Raw genomic sequence first — 12315 nt, 5'->3', positions numbered from 1 at the left:
TAGGGGGAGAAACATTTGAAGAAATTGGGCGCGCTCCTCTTAAAATATCTCTCTCCCCCTTTCTGTTACGGGTCAGTTGTATATTGGCAATCAGGAAGTCGGCGACCGTGAATTGTTTACAGTGGATACATACTATGGGAAGGCGTGTTTACTGGATTGTTTCCTATGACTGACTATTATACATTGCTGTTTCTTTTTCTTTCTTTTTTTTCATTCGTTCTTTGTTTGATTCGTTCGTTCATAGTTTACCACTACAATTGCAAGGGCCAGAAAGCCATAGCTGGAGATCTGTGGCAGTGAAAGTTAAGTCGTGTGGCTGTCTCCTATAGGGGGGCGGGTCACTTCAGTTTTGCTATAAAAGTGACCAACATGCTGCCGACAAAACATAACCATTCAACAATTCCTATACGAATAACTTATACACATTTACCCAAAGTTTTTACTCCCAATCTTCAACGATGAAGTTCTTCGTAAGTATAACAGCGTTAAGTTAGTGCAGCGATTTCTTTTCTATTTTCCATTTTTACTAAATGCTCACATTACTTAGTGAGAACTTAGTCTGTCGAATATGGAAAAAATCAGTATCGGTATATTACGCGAGTGCGGCCAGAACAGGTTCAAATTTTGTGGTCTAAAGATCGTTCGGTATTAGCTCAATACCGTCAATGACTAGAGATATCCGGTGTTCAGTGCTCCCCAGTAGCCGAGTGCTTCACATGTGTGCTTTGTTTCTGAGTTCGATTCCCAGTGAGGAACATGTTAAAGACTGGGTCATGTCTCATACAGTCTAGGTGATGTGGAACAAAAGGCGTTCAACTAAAAGAAATTGCTCGCGTTTCATTGCATAATTTCTGAAAGTTCTGTTGTTTCATTATGGAATATCTCTGCGAACTAGGGATAGATGCAGTGTAATTTTGGTGCAAATTATCTTGAATGTGAGTAAAATTTTGTGGGCGCCACTATGCTTTTGAAGGTTTGATTCTTTAAACCTGTTTTAAACTTGTCGTGGCAACATTTATACGTTATGCTCCAAAAAGAAAAGACAAAAAGCACCATCCACAAGAATATAAGAACCGGTGCCAGTTATTAAGTAGCAAATCCATCTGTTCATTGGCGCTCTTCCTTATGAGATATGACAGTTCCTCAAGCTAAACCATAACATGCCGAACGCATTGGCAATTTATGAGCGTGATTTCGAAAGTGTTGCGTCAGGGATCACACAGATCCGGTTTCCAAATAACTCTTACTTTCTTTTTACCATTCTAAAAGATATCTGAATCCTATAGAATATTTCTAAAAATTAGTACCTTCTGAAATGCGATTACGCAATAGAATGTTCAAAGTGTGCGCCTTTTGTGTGGATGGTCTCGTGTTCGATTTCAAATGTAAAGCTATCGATGTTGGCTCAGCCCACGGAAAGTAAGGTAAACAAATATTTTACCGGTTTCATAAAAGGAAATGAATACCTTTGGCACACATATCCATATAGGGTTGAGAAGTCGAATATTATTTTCAAATGAATAGTGATGATACAGTTGGTAAAACAAAAAGCTGAAGGAAAATGGGAGAACCCCAAGAATCTATAATTGCGAACGTACGGAACATTGTAAGTGTCCACCACGAATTATACATGATCTCACCTAGGATCGAACCGTGGATCCTTTACACAAGAAATATACAGGTTTCAGGTTTCATTTACTGTTGTTTCATCAAGTATTCTTTTTTTAAAAAAAATTAACAATACATGAATACACAAAATTTAAGGCGTGTAAACAAGTTATAATGTATTTATATTTAAAAAATAAGGTATTAAGACAGAATTTTCCAACAGCTCATCTTAAATTTCAAATTGTATTACTGAAGTAAGAACTTATTTATATTTTGTATAGACCATGAGTTTTTTCTCATTATTCATAATTGTAGCGTTAAAAATGTGTAAGTTAAAGCAAATCAAACAAATAAAAAATAAAATAATAAGTATAATGATTTACATTTTCTTACTAAAACATTGCTTTCCAGTAAAAAATAATTATCTATAAATACGTATATTTAATGAAAAACAACGTTAACTTTTCCTAAATTCTAAAAATGGCAATGCTAGACATGACAATGAGAAAATAAATATTAACTCTTCGGTATTTTTTCCTATCTTTAGTACAAGATCAAGAAATTAAGAATAGGAATTGTAGCTAAATGTGAAAATACAACGAAATGTGAAACTGTATTTTGAGATTGTAGATGTGTTAAATTTGTATGGTAATACTTAACAGTAACTTACTTTAGAAAATAATATGTAACTATTGTAGTATTTTGCATGAAGTGAGACACTTCTCATCTTAATTATTTCGCCAGATTTTATGTCAGATACAGTTCAAATTCATCAATATTTACGGGTTGTTGGATAGAACACATATGTTCGAGATCAATTATTCCAGTTTATTTTTATTTATCTTTTTTCATTTTTCAGGCCGTTGTCTTGTTCGCCCTCATCGCTGTAGCTTTCGCCCAGGAAGCTAACAAGCAGAAACGTGGAGCCCTTGGCCTTGGCTATGGATATGGTCTTGGCTACGGATATGGTCTAGGCTACGGTGGCTACGGATTGGGCTATGGTGGTTACGGATATGGTTTGCCCTATGGCTTGGGTTATGGCGGTTATGGTTTGGGATATGGTCTTGGATATGGAGGTCTTGGTTACTACGGTTAAATTCGTAAGTATAGATAATTTCCGTTCGTATGTTAAAAACCAATCTATTTGGAGCAGTCATTTCTAACTGAGCGATGTATGGCGTAGGTTTTTATTAATCTGACAAAAGCATTGAGAAACATAATGAAGAAGGGAGGGAAAGGGATGTCGTAGGAAAGTAAGTGTTACCAGAGAAGACCAGTCGTAAACACTATGCCTGCAAAACCATCAACCACGCTATCGATGTTCTAATTTTCCTGTCATCGCTGTCTTCTATCAAAGTCAAGTTTACCTGTTAGCTCCTTTCCCCCTCAAACTGTGAAGGCAAGCAACAAATTGTGACGTCCCAGAGCATAATTATTTCAAAATGACTTACTTAAATTGTCTTGCATATATAGACATGAAGAGATATTTTCAAAACGAATGCATTTATTTATATAAAGATTTTTAGTTATTATTGAAAAATGTAGGCCAAACAGTAAGTCCTATTATATTAGTTATATTGCCTGCCGCATTTTGTATCGTTATTTTAGCGCTAATATTTTTTTCTAATTTGTATGCAATACAGATATGTTATTAAAAATCAAATAATTCATTATTTTACGAATGACATTTTCGAATATTCGTTATTTATAGAAATATTTTGTTAAAACGCGTTAATTAAATTATGATTCGAATAGCTATTCATTATTCGAATATATTCGGATAAGAAATAATTATTCAAGAAACAATTCAAATATCCAACATTTATTCCAATAATTGTAGAAATATTAAAAACAAATACTGCAATAAGAGCAGAAAAATTATCCAAATGACGAATCAAACATTTGAATAATTTTACTAGAACTACTAGATACAGTAGTTTTGGTTGCAATGGCGTATACAGTCTATTTAGTGTTATTTCAATGTAAATTGTAGAAGTTATATTTAGAAATAATACAAATGCATTCTTATACAAAGTAAGAAAGATTAAAACGTCCAAAATGCTAGTAAAATATCAAAATTGTGAGAAAAATCTTCCAACATTTAAACAAATACCAAAATATACTTCTTGTAGTGCACGAAAAAGCCTGAAAATTTCTGGCAAATAAAGAGTCTAGTCTATAAGATTAATACCTTTCACTTCAAATAGAAACGGTTTGGATTCAGTTCATGTAGAGGCTCAAAAACTTGTTTACAGTATTTATTTCTTTTTCCAACAAGTGAGGTGAACATTTTATGTTGATTTTGAAATTTGAAATAATATCTATACAGAACCAAATATGCTAACTTTACGTCAGTCATATTAACATTTGCTTAGTTTACATTAGTACTAATGATTTATTTTTGTTATTTCTACGTTCTGTGTAAAGAATAACTTAAAATCCCGAAGTCAAAACCTCTTTGAAATGAGAAACACATTTCGCCAGAACGTGCGGAATAATGTACTGAAGACAGACAACATTGTTCAGCCATTAGGAGGCACTCATAACAGAATTGTTACGTACTAAGGATTTCCGATGAATGGGATTGATGTTTTCAGCTTAGCGCGGAGATTACTTTCAGCTTTATCCAGGCTGAGAGTATCCACTTATACGCTTATAGGCTTGCTCTTGATGTAGTTTCTAGTACATGCGTTTAATACACAAGTTCGCAGGAGCTTCCTCTTAGCTATATGGTTAGTACACGCACCTTTGGTGCAAGAGACTCGAGCTTGATATCCAGTAGAAGCACATGTGGTTCGGATCTCACGTTAAATTTGAGGTCCTCGTCTCATATGGTCTTGCTGTTGAAAGGGATACTACATTTTAATCCAAGCACCCAATATGGTTTCGGATTCGATTCTTAGTGGAAGAGCGTAGTTCACTACAATAGTTCAGGTCCCGCTTTTAACTGTAGGTTTTGTTCTATATACAGTACCAGCCTCCCAGACGAAAAAACGACATAAATACAATCAATCAATCAATCAATAGTTGATATGCTATATCAAGCATCAACAATTTTCATCGACTTGTTAAAACACTAGATTTGTCTCGGTTGGACAAATACAAAATAAATTTACGGACGGCTTGTTGATTCTTTATATTTAAAATCAAGGTTTATAATGTGATTATTTTCGGAAGATGACAATATGGTTTTCACAGTGAGGACATGTATTAAATATACATGGGTCGTTCTATTTCTATCTCTGACAAATACGCAAGTACAAGAAAATATTGTTGGTATTAGTGTATTCTGATCTTCTCCAATTCTAATGAAGACGAGCTAGGCGCACTGGAAAGTAGGCGTTGTCCCAATTCGGAACTTAGCTATTAATATCTGTCTATTAGTAATGCCGTAATAACAAGCCGCTAAGTAATGATTTGACTAGTCAGTCGTAAGATACTTTGTTTTAAAGATATATATATATTACTATTTAAAATATAATATAATGTAATTATCTACAAAATATCTATCTTTCATTTTGTTGCAGATCACATCTTCATCACTTCAACATCGTCGTTCAACTATAGTTAACTGAGTGAGCCCTTCAAATTCACGGATATCAATCAACCAATCACAAGTCGCTTCTCACACTTTTTCTATCTCATTCAGCATTAGTTACTGTCTTCTCATTATTGTACAAAGTAAAAAAAGTCATCAAAAATCGTCATTAAAAAATAAATTAAACTTTAAAAAAAATACATGTTATTTTTTCTATTTATGTACTATTATACCTAACAAAAATGAAATCTTTCAGTTTTTAACGTCCCAGGATTATGCTCTTTAGGCTAAGGGAGACGATGATTAGAGCAAGTGAATAAAGATGGATGAATTGGTGGCATGAGAAAGTAGAAGTACCCCGAGAAAATCCATGGACACGATATTATCCACCACAAAATTTACTTATTCGGGGATCGAGCCAGGGACCCCACGCACCACAGACAAGCACTCCACCTCTGAGCCACCGTGCCTTCCTTTATTACAACCTAAGAAATGAAAGACACTGGCAGTCCTAAGATTTTTTTTTAAGAATCGTAAGAGAGAAAGGAAAGAAAGAAAGAAATTATTATTCCCCATAGTTTACCTACATTTACAATTTATCTTCTCCAACATGTAAGTTTTCTCATCTAAATTCTAAGTTTTAAACTAAAATTCTAAGTAAATACTCTACATTTACATGATAGAAAAGATTCCATTATTATTATTATTATTATTATTATTATTATTATTATTATTATTATTATTATTATTATTATTATTATTATTATTATTATTACTGTATTATTATTAAGGAAAGTAGTACTGCATTTAGGGCTCAGTTATTATGATGTTAATCTTTACACTGTAGTTTTTTTTTCCACTAAGTTTGACAATTGGCGTGATATGTCATCCCGATATTGACATAGATATTGGGAAAAGCTTGACAGAAATTTTGTTGTGAAAGGAAGAAGCAAAGATGGAAAGCAAATATGTAATGTAAGTACCTTATCAGAACCATAAGAATCTAATCGTTAATTTTTTTATAGGAAATTATTTCTTACGTTAAGTTCAGAGTGGTATAGGGAGAAATACCGGAGAAAATAATGGATTATTTCTTTAACCAACATAATTTCGATTTTATATGATCAGAATTTCTTTCTTATTTCTGCTTTTAACTCCCTAACATGATTCAGATAATTTCGACTCTACTTAGAGGGGGATTGGATGTGGATACATCTAGACTGCATTAAGAACTTCTATTTAACACTTTTAATTACAAGAATTATATGTGTATGTGTCACACAGTTAGGGACAAACATAAACAGCAATAGATATAATTTGCTAATTAACATTATTTTTCTGCCGCTTATACAGTACGCGAATAACAGTTTCTTCTGGCAAAATAAAAACTCAGACTTTTGTTTTCTTTTGGTACCACAAGAGTTCGTTTCTTTCGATCTTTCTCGAAAACTACACATTGGAATTGGCCCATATGTATAACATTTTTTTTTAATTCGGTCTGACATATGGACTACTTTAAGTTTTATGATTAGATAATATTTTAGTTACACAAGAATTAAAATTCAAGTTAATTACACTTTTAGACTAGACTTGCTATAACTCATTAACTACGCTGTGTTGCTGTCATCTTACTATTGTCATAATAAAGAGCTAAATCAGCTCGTGGTACAGCATCAGTTTTAGATTTTACATAAAAGTTTTATTTTAAATTTCAACACTCATTTATATCATTTTGGTCAGCTTAATAAGAACTATCGATTGTTATATTCCTTATTTTTGGGCATATGCCTTTAAACTCTAAATTATATTTAGCGTTTATCTCGGATCTATGAGTTTTTTTAATGACACAATAGTTTAATGAAAAAGAATAGGCCTATATACGTTTTTGCAGACATATCGATGGAAGCTTCATCAGTATATTAAAGGTGTAATTAATTACTTACATTAATAATTTAAAAAGAAGTTTACAACTTTAAATATAATAATGAACTTTCCATTAATACCGCTGCATTAATATGTCTGTTATTAACATTAAACTGTCATGTCATTAAAAACAGCAATGAAAAAAACAACATAGACCCAAGACATCTAATGGAAACTGTTTATAATTCATGTTAAATCAAAGCTTTTAATCTATATTAGCTGTCTACTCCTACTTCCCCTTAGCTTCATTCTAAATCTGCATAATATTGAGAGTTGGCGAGCAGACTAAATAAGAGAAATATCCTTCAGACAATTTGTTGATTTAACTGAAAAGAAAATAAATAAATAAATAAAAGAAAAATATTGTCTTTATGATCAACTAGGTTCTATCTTATACCATCAAAGTTTTCAGTAAGATTATCCAGCAGCTTAAAAAAGAACTACATTCTTTCTACAAAAAATGAAATGAAATATTTGAGTTTTACCTCTCACGGTTATGCCGGGTAGGCTAAAGAAGACGGTGATGATGAGAAATGGATGAAATGGTGGAAAGAAGAAAGTGGGAGGAAACGGGAGAACCATGAGGAAACCCACGCACACGGTGTTTGTCCACCACAAAGTTCACTTGTACATTCTCTCAACAGTGTCTAAGGAAACTGTTTTAAACAAATTTGTATACAATTTATTAATAACATGAAATATGTGACTTCATGGTTTCTAAGGTAAGTATATAATCTTCAATAAATTTAAGGGGTACAATGCCATGTTCGTTTTTTTAAATGTTAATAAAATTTCACATGCTAGTAAAACTTAAAACTTAGGAACAAAGGAAGCTATTAATGTTTTTAAAAAAGGCATTAAAAATTCGTGTTTACGCTGGAAATTCATACAAAACAGACGTCCATAATTATAAATACCGGTAGTGAATTTGAAATTAACAAAGACTTCTTGAAAGTTTAGTTTGTTTAATCTTCCATTTATGAGTTATTTAATAAGAAAGTTTCGGCATATTTATTTATAGTGCGTTAATGGCTATTTGTCAACTATAATATATGCGTGCCATGTCAAATACATAATACCCATCCTTCGGTTTTGCGGATCTCGATTTAGCGGATTCCGGTAGCAACGGAGAAAATTTGAAACAGCCCATTCGGTTTAAAAGTCTGATTTTAATCTAAAAATGTTGAATTTACTGTATTGTAGTGTGTATTCACGTTGTACAGATATTTTACACTGCAGTACTGTATTATTCTGCCAACGCCCTGGAACACCGTTTCTCATTAGATCAGTGAAGTCAAGAAGTATCGGCTTTGGTTCGAGAAAGGTTGGGTGACAGTTGGGTGCTGGCCCAGATAGTGTTGACGTTGCAGCGTCCACACAGCGTCGTGAGGACCATTGGAAAGCTACTTGAAAGATAGAAATAGCAAACTCCGGTCTAGAAAACCATCATTAACAGCGTCGGGAGTGGATTACACATCATAACCCCAAAGGCACAAGTACCATAAGCCAGCTTTTTTTTTTGGCCCTAGTTCTCTAAGGACTGTTGCGCCAGAAGTTTATACTGTATTTTTTGCAATATTCTTCCTCTTTCGTTTGTAATGTAATTAGAAATATTAACCATTCCAGACTTAGTGCTGGAATTTACGGATAATGGATAACATCGAATTGCTATTACCCGATTTAGTCCGTCGAAATGAGGGGTGAGTACATTTCGTAATCTATAGATGGAGATTGGGAGCACATAATTGAAAAAGAAAAAGAAAGAAAAAGAGTTATTACATAGAAAGTTTGTCCAAAAATATTTGATTTGTAACTTTCGGTGAATCTGACACGAAAATACGTGATAATTTGTGTGATATAACTTAGATACAGTGCCTGAAACTTAACACCATGAATTTGTAATATGATATCTTAGAATGCATAGAACAAGAAGACATTGTTGTTGATCATCATATTCACCTAACCGATGGTATGCTATCCATAATTTTTTATGGATAAAATAATATAAAAGAAAAGTTCGCAATTTAGAACCATATATATTATATATTTGGTTTGGTAGCAAGGCTAAATAAATACAGATCTGTAGTTTGTAGTGGAATCTGAAACCATTGTAATGATTTCGATGTTCTTCGTCCGAAAATTGAGCCCGAGACATCGTGCACCCGAGACATCGTGCTAGTCATTAGATCACCTATACTGGTTAAGGTTACCTGTGTCAGAAATGATTTGTTAGAAGAAATTACACACTACAATGTATGAAACAAGTAAATTTATTAATATTGAAAGAAAAGTAGACAACCAGTAATCAACTACATAACATTAATTCGGACAAATGCAAGGTACTATCAGCATTAACAGTTGTAGAAATCCCTGAAAACAAATGATAAAAGGTACAGTAAATTCGACTTATATAGAATATATTAGTGACCGCTTTGTAGGTTGCAGTTAGTTGTGACAATAAACAATTTTCGTTATAAATCTAGGATCCATGAAGATTTTATTGTTTAAAATGGCGAATAGTTACATGTATTTCTACATGTAAATGGCAGATATGCTAATGCAGCTATATCAACGGAAGCTCTATGAGGTATATTAAAAGTCATAATTTAATACCGTATATTAATAATCTAAAATTCTATAAGGAAATTGATTATTAATGTACTGTTATGCCCATATAATTTTAATTTGCCCATGAAACTTCTGTCAGTACAAGCTGAATTAATGAATCTGTGGTTTGCATTAAATTATTGAGACATTTTTTTTTTTCGAGAAACAACTTTCTAGATCCAAGATATACTAGAATAATTTAAAAAAAATGTTTATGTTACATGTTCAGTCGAAGCTCTTAATCCCTCGCATTAACTGCTTACTTTTAAGGAATATATTTCGGTATATTTCGGAATATACCGAAATATATACTACTGAAACTGGTATTATAGTCAGTCTCCCAGTAGTATGATAGTTTCATTCATTACAGAGGGATATATATATGATCTTCAAACGCATATTTTTCCCTCTCTTCTCGTTGCTCCGTTAAATCGCATACTGAAACTAACACAGTAAGATGAATGTAAATCACTTTAGTTTTAAGAAATAACATCTCTAGAAGCATAAACTGGGATAATCCTCTTTTTTCTCTTAGTATATTAGTTAGTAATGTACTATGCATATCCATATGTTAATTCATAACAGCAGAAGAACAGATGGTGTAAACTTTTACCATGTATCTATCATCCTTAATGCTAAATACCAAGTTGCGGACCGCGATGACTCAATGGTAGAGTGTTCACTTCTGATGCGATGCTGGAGGTTCTATTCCAGCTCTCAGCAAATGGGACTTATGGTGAACAAACACCGTGTTCATAGGGATTCTCGGAGTTCTTCCTTTTCCTCCTACATTCTTCATTCGACTATTTCGTTCGTTACCATCATCACGTGTCCCTCTGCCTCGGAACATATTCGTGGAATGTTACTAATTTTAAAAAAATCCAGTTATTCTAATCTTATAACTCACTTGTAGGCAAATGGTTAACACACGCGTCTAAAGAGGGGGGTGCACAGTGGCTCAGTGGCAGAGATATGCACGGGCTCGGGCCGTAAACGTTTAAATATATAACTGTATTTCTCGGGCCTTTCGGGCCTAAGTTTAAAAATACACTGTACAATTATATTTAATGGACCTTTCTTTCTGGAGAACTTTTAAAAGCACAACTGCAAGATTAAACCTCTAGTTGCTGTAAATAAAAATACAATTTTGCGTTAATTATTAAGTTTTTCTAATTCGTTCTTATTTCGGGCTCATTTGGTTATCACACGAGCTTGGGCTGGGCTCAGGCCTAAATGCTAAAACATATTTCGGACTCGGGTCAGGCTTTACATTATAAATTCACAGATCGGGCCAGACCCGGGCTAAAAATTCCGTCAAGTGCAGACCTCTACTCAGTGATAGAGCGCTTACCTCTGATGTGCGGGTTCCTAGTTCGATCCCCGACCAAGTAAGTTTGTGCTGGATTACATCGTGCCCGTGGGTTTAACGGAGTACTCCTGTTTCCCCCACTTTCTCATTCTACCAATTCTTTCATTATCATTCACTTGCCTTAATCATAGTCTCCTTTAGCTTAAAAGCAAATGGGATGTTGAACTGAAATATTTCATTTCATTTTTCCATTCGCGTCTACAGTGTAGAAGACACACGTTTGATTCCAAGAAGGATGCATGTGGTTCAGATATCACATTAAAGTGCGTGTTTGCAGTCTCATACAGGTTAAGGACAAACAAATATTTCCTATACTTTAACCTATCACTGGACTACACCTACAACACGCAGTATCTAAAGTTATACACACTATGAAGTTATTTTTGTACATATTTAGTACGTACACGCATTAAATATGAAGAAAAAAAGTAAGACCTAAAAATGTTTCCACGTACGCAGTAAGGAACTCCTTTTATGTGGGTCTGCCTTTTGGCGCTCCTTCTTAGGCGTGTATTTATTCTATGGCATAGAGAAAGAGTGAAAGTGATCCAGACCACCAAATACGCATTCCATTGAAAATTTACGAGAGATTATATTTGTTAGCTTTAAGGTGGACAAGTAAAGCTACAATCAAATAGCTGGCATAAATATTTTACAACTAGTCTGCCAAAAGAAGCGTAATGCGTCTGGATTTTTCTTTGTAAGAAGGAAACAAATGTCAAATTATATAATTCCTAGGCTAAGTAGGTCTATATGGTATTGACTTACTATCATTATATTAAGTCTAAAAATAGTGGAAAAACGCACTGCAATATAAAAAACTGAATGTTTAGTAGACTTGCTATAATTCGAATGATTCATTATTTAAATATTTACTGCAGTATTCCAACCCTAGACCTAATCCTCCCTAACTATATATAAAACTACATGAATTGACATAAATTAATGGTACTTCCGGTTAACGTGGAAAGTCTAAATTTGGCATGGTTATAGCTTTTTAGAACTAATTCACAGAAAAATTGTCAAAAGTGAATATTTTTAATTTTTAGGGAGTCTAAAGGGGACATGAAGAAATTCCTCATGTTATTTAAGTGTTTTTTTTTTTACTTATAATCTCACGTTTTAGATAATTATAATTGGAATAAAAACTAGAAATTCGGTATACTTGTAAGTTTTCGTTATTCTTACCTAAGCAAATCGCTAAAAATAAAAAAAATCTAACTTTAGAGTGGTTTTATGGGAACTGAAAAGTCTTCCCCATGCTATTTAT

General features: G+C 33.3%; 1 long non-coding RNA gene across 1 annotated transcript; it reads left to right on the top strand.

Moving 5' to 3' along the window:
• The first annotated feature begins 318 nt into the window (after positions 1–318).
• LOC145694997 (uncharacterized) lies at positions 319–5344 on the top strand. The gene is made up of 3 exons (XR_014133100.1): positions 319–470; positions 2468–2708; positions 5136–5344. It is a non-coding gene; the product is annotated as an uncharacterized LOC145694997 (long non-coding RNA).
• Positions 5345–12315: the final 6971 nt, after the last annotated feature.

The sequence above is a fragment of the Thermobia domestica genome, chromosome 9 (genome assembly GCF_964235325.1).
Source record: "Thermobia domestica chromosome 9, izTheDome1.hap1.1, whole genome shotgun sequence".
Taxonomy (NCBI): Eukaryota; Metazoa; Arthropoda; class Insecta; order Zygentoma; family Lepismatidae; genus Thermobia; species Thermobia domestica.
Note: the sequence above shows the minus strand (reverse complement) of the source record. Positions and strands in the feature narration are given on the sequence as shown.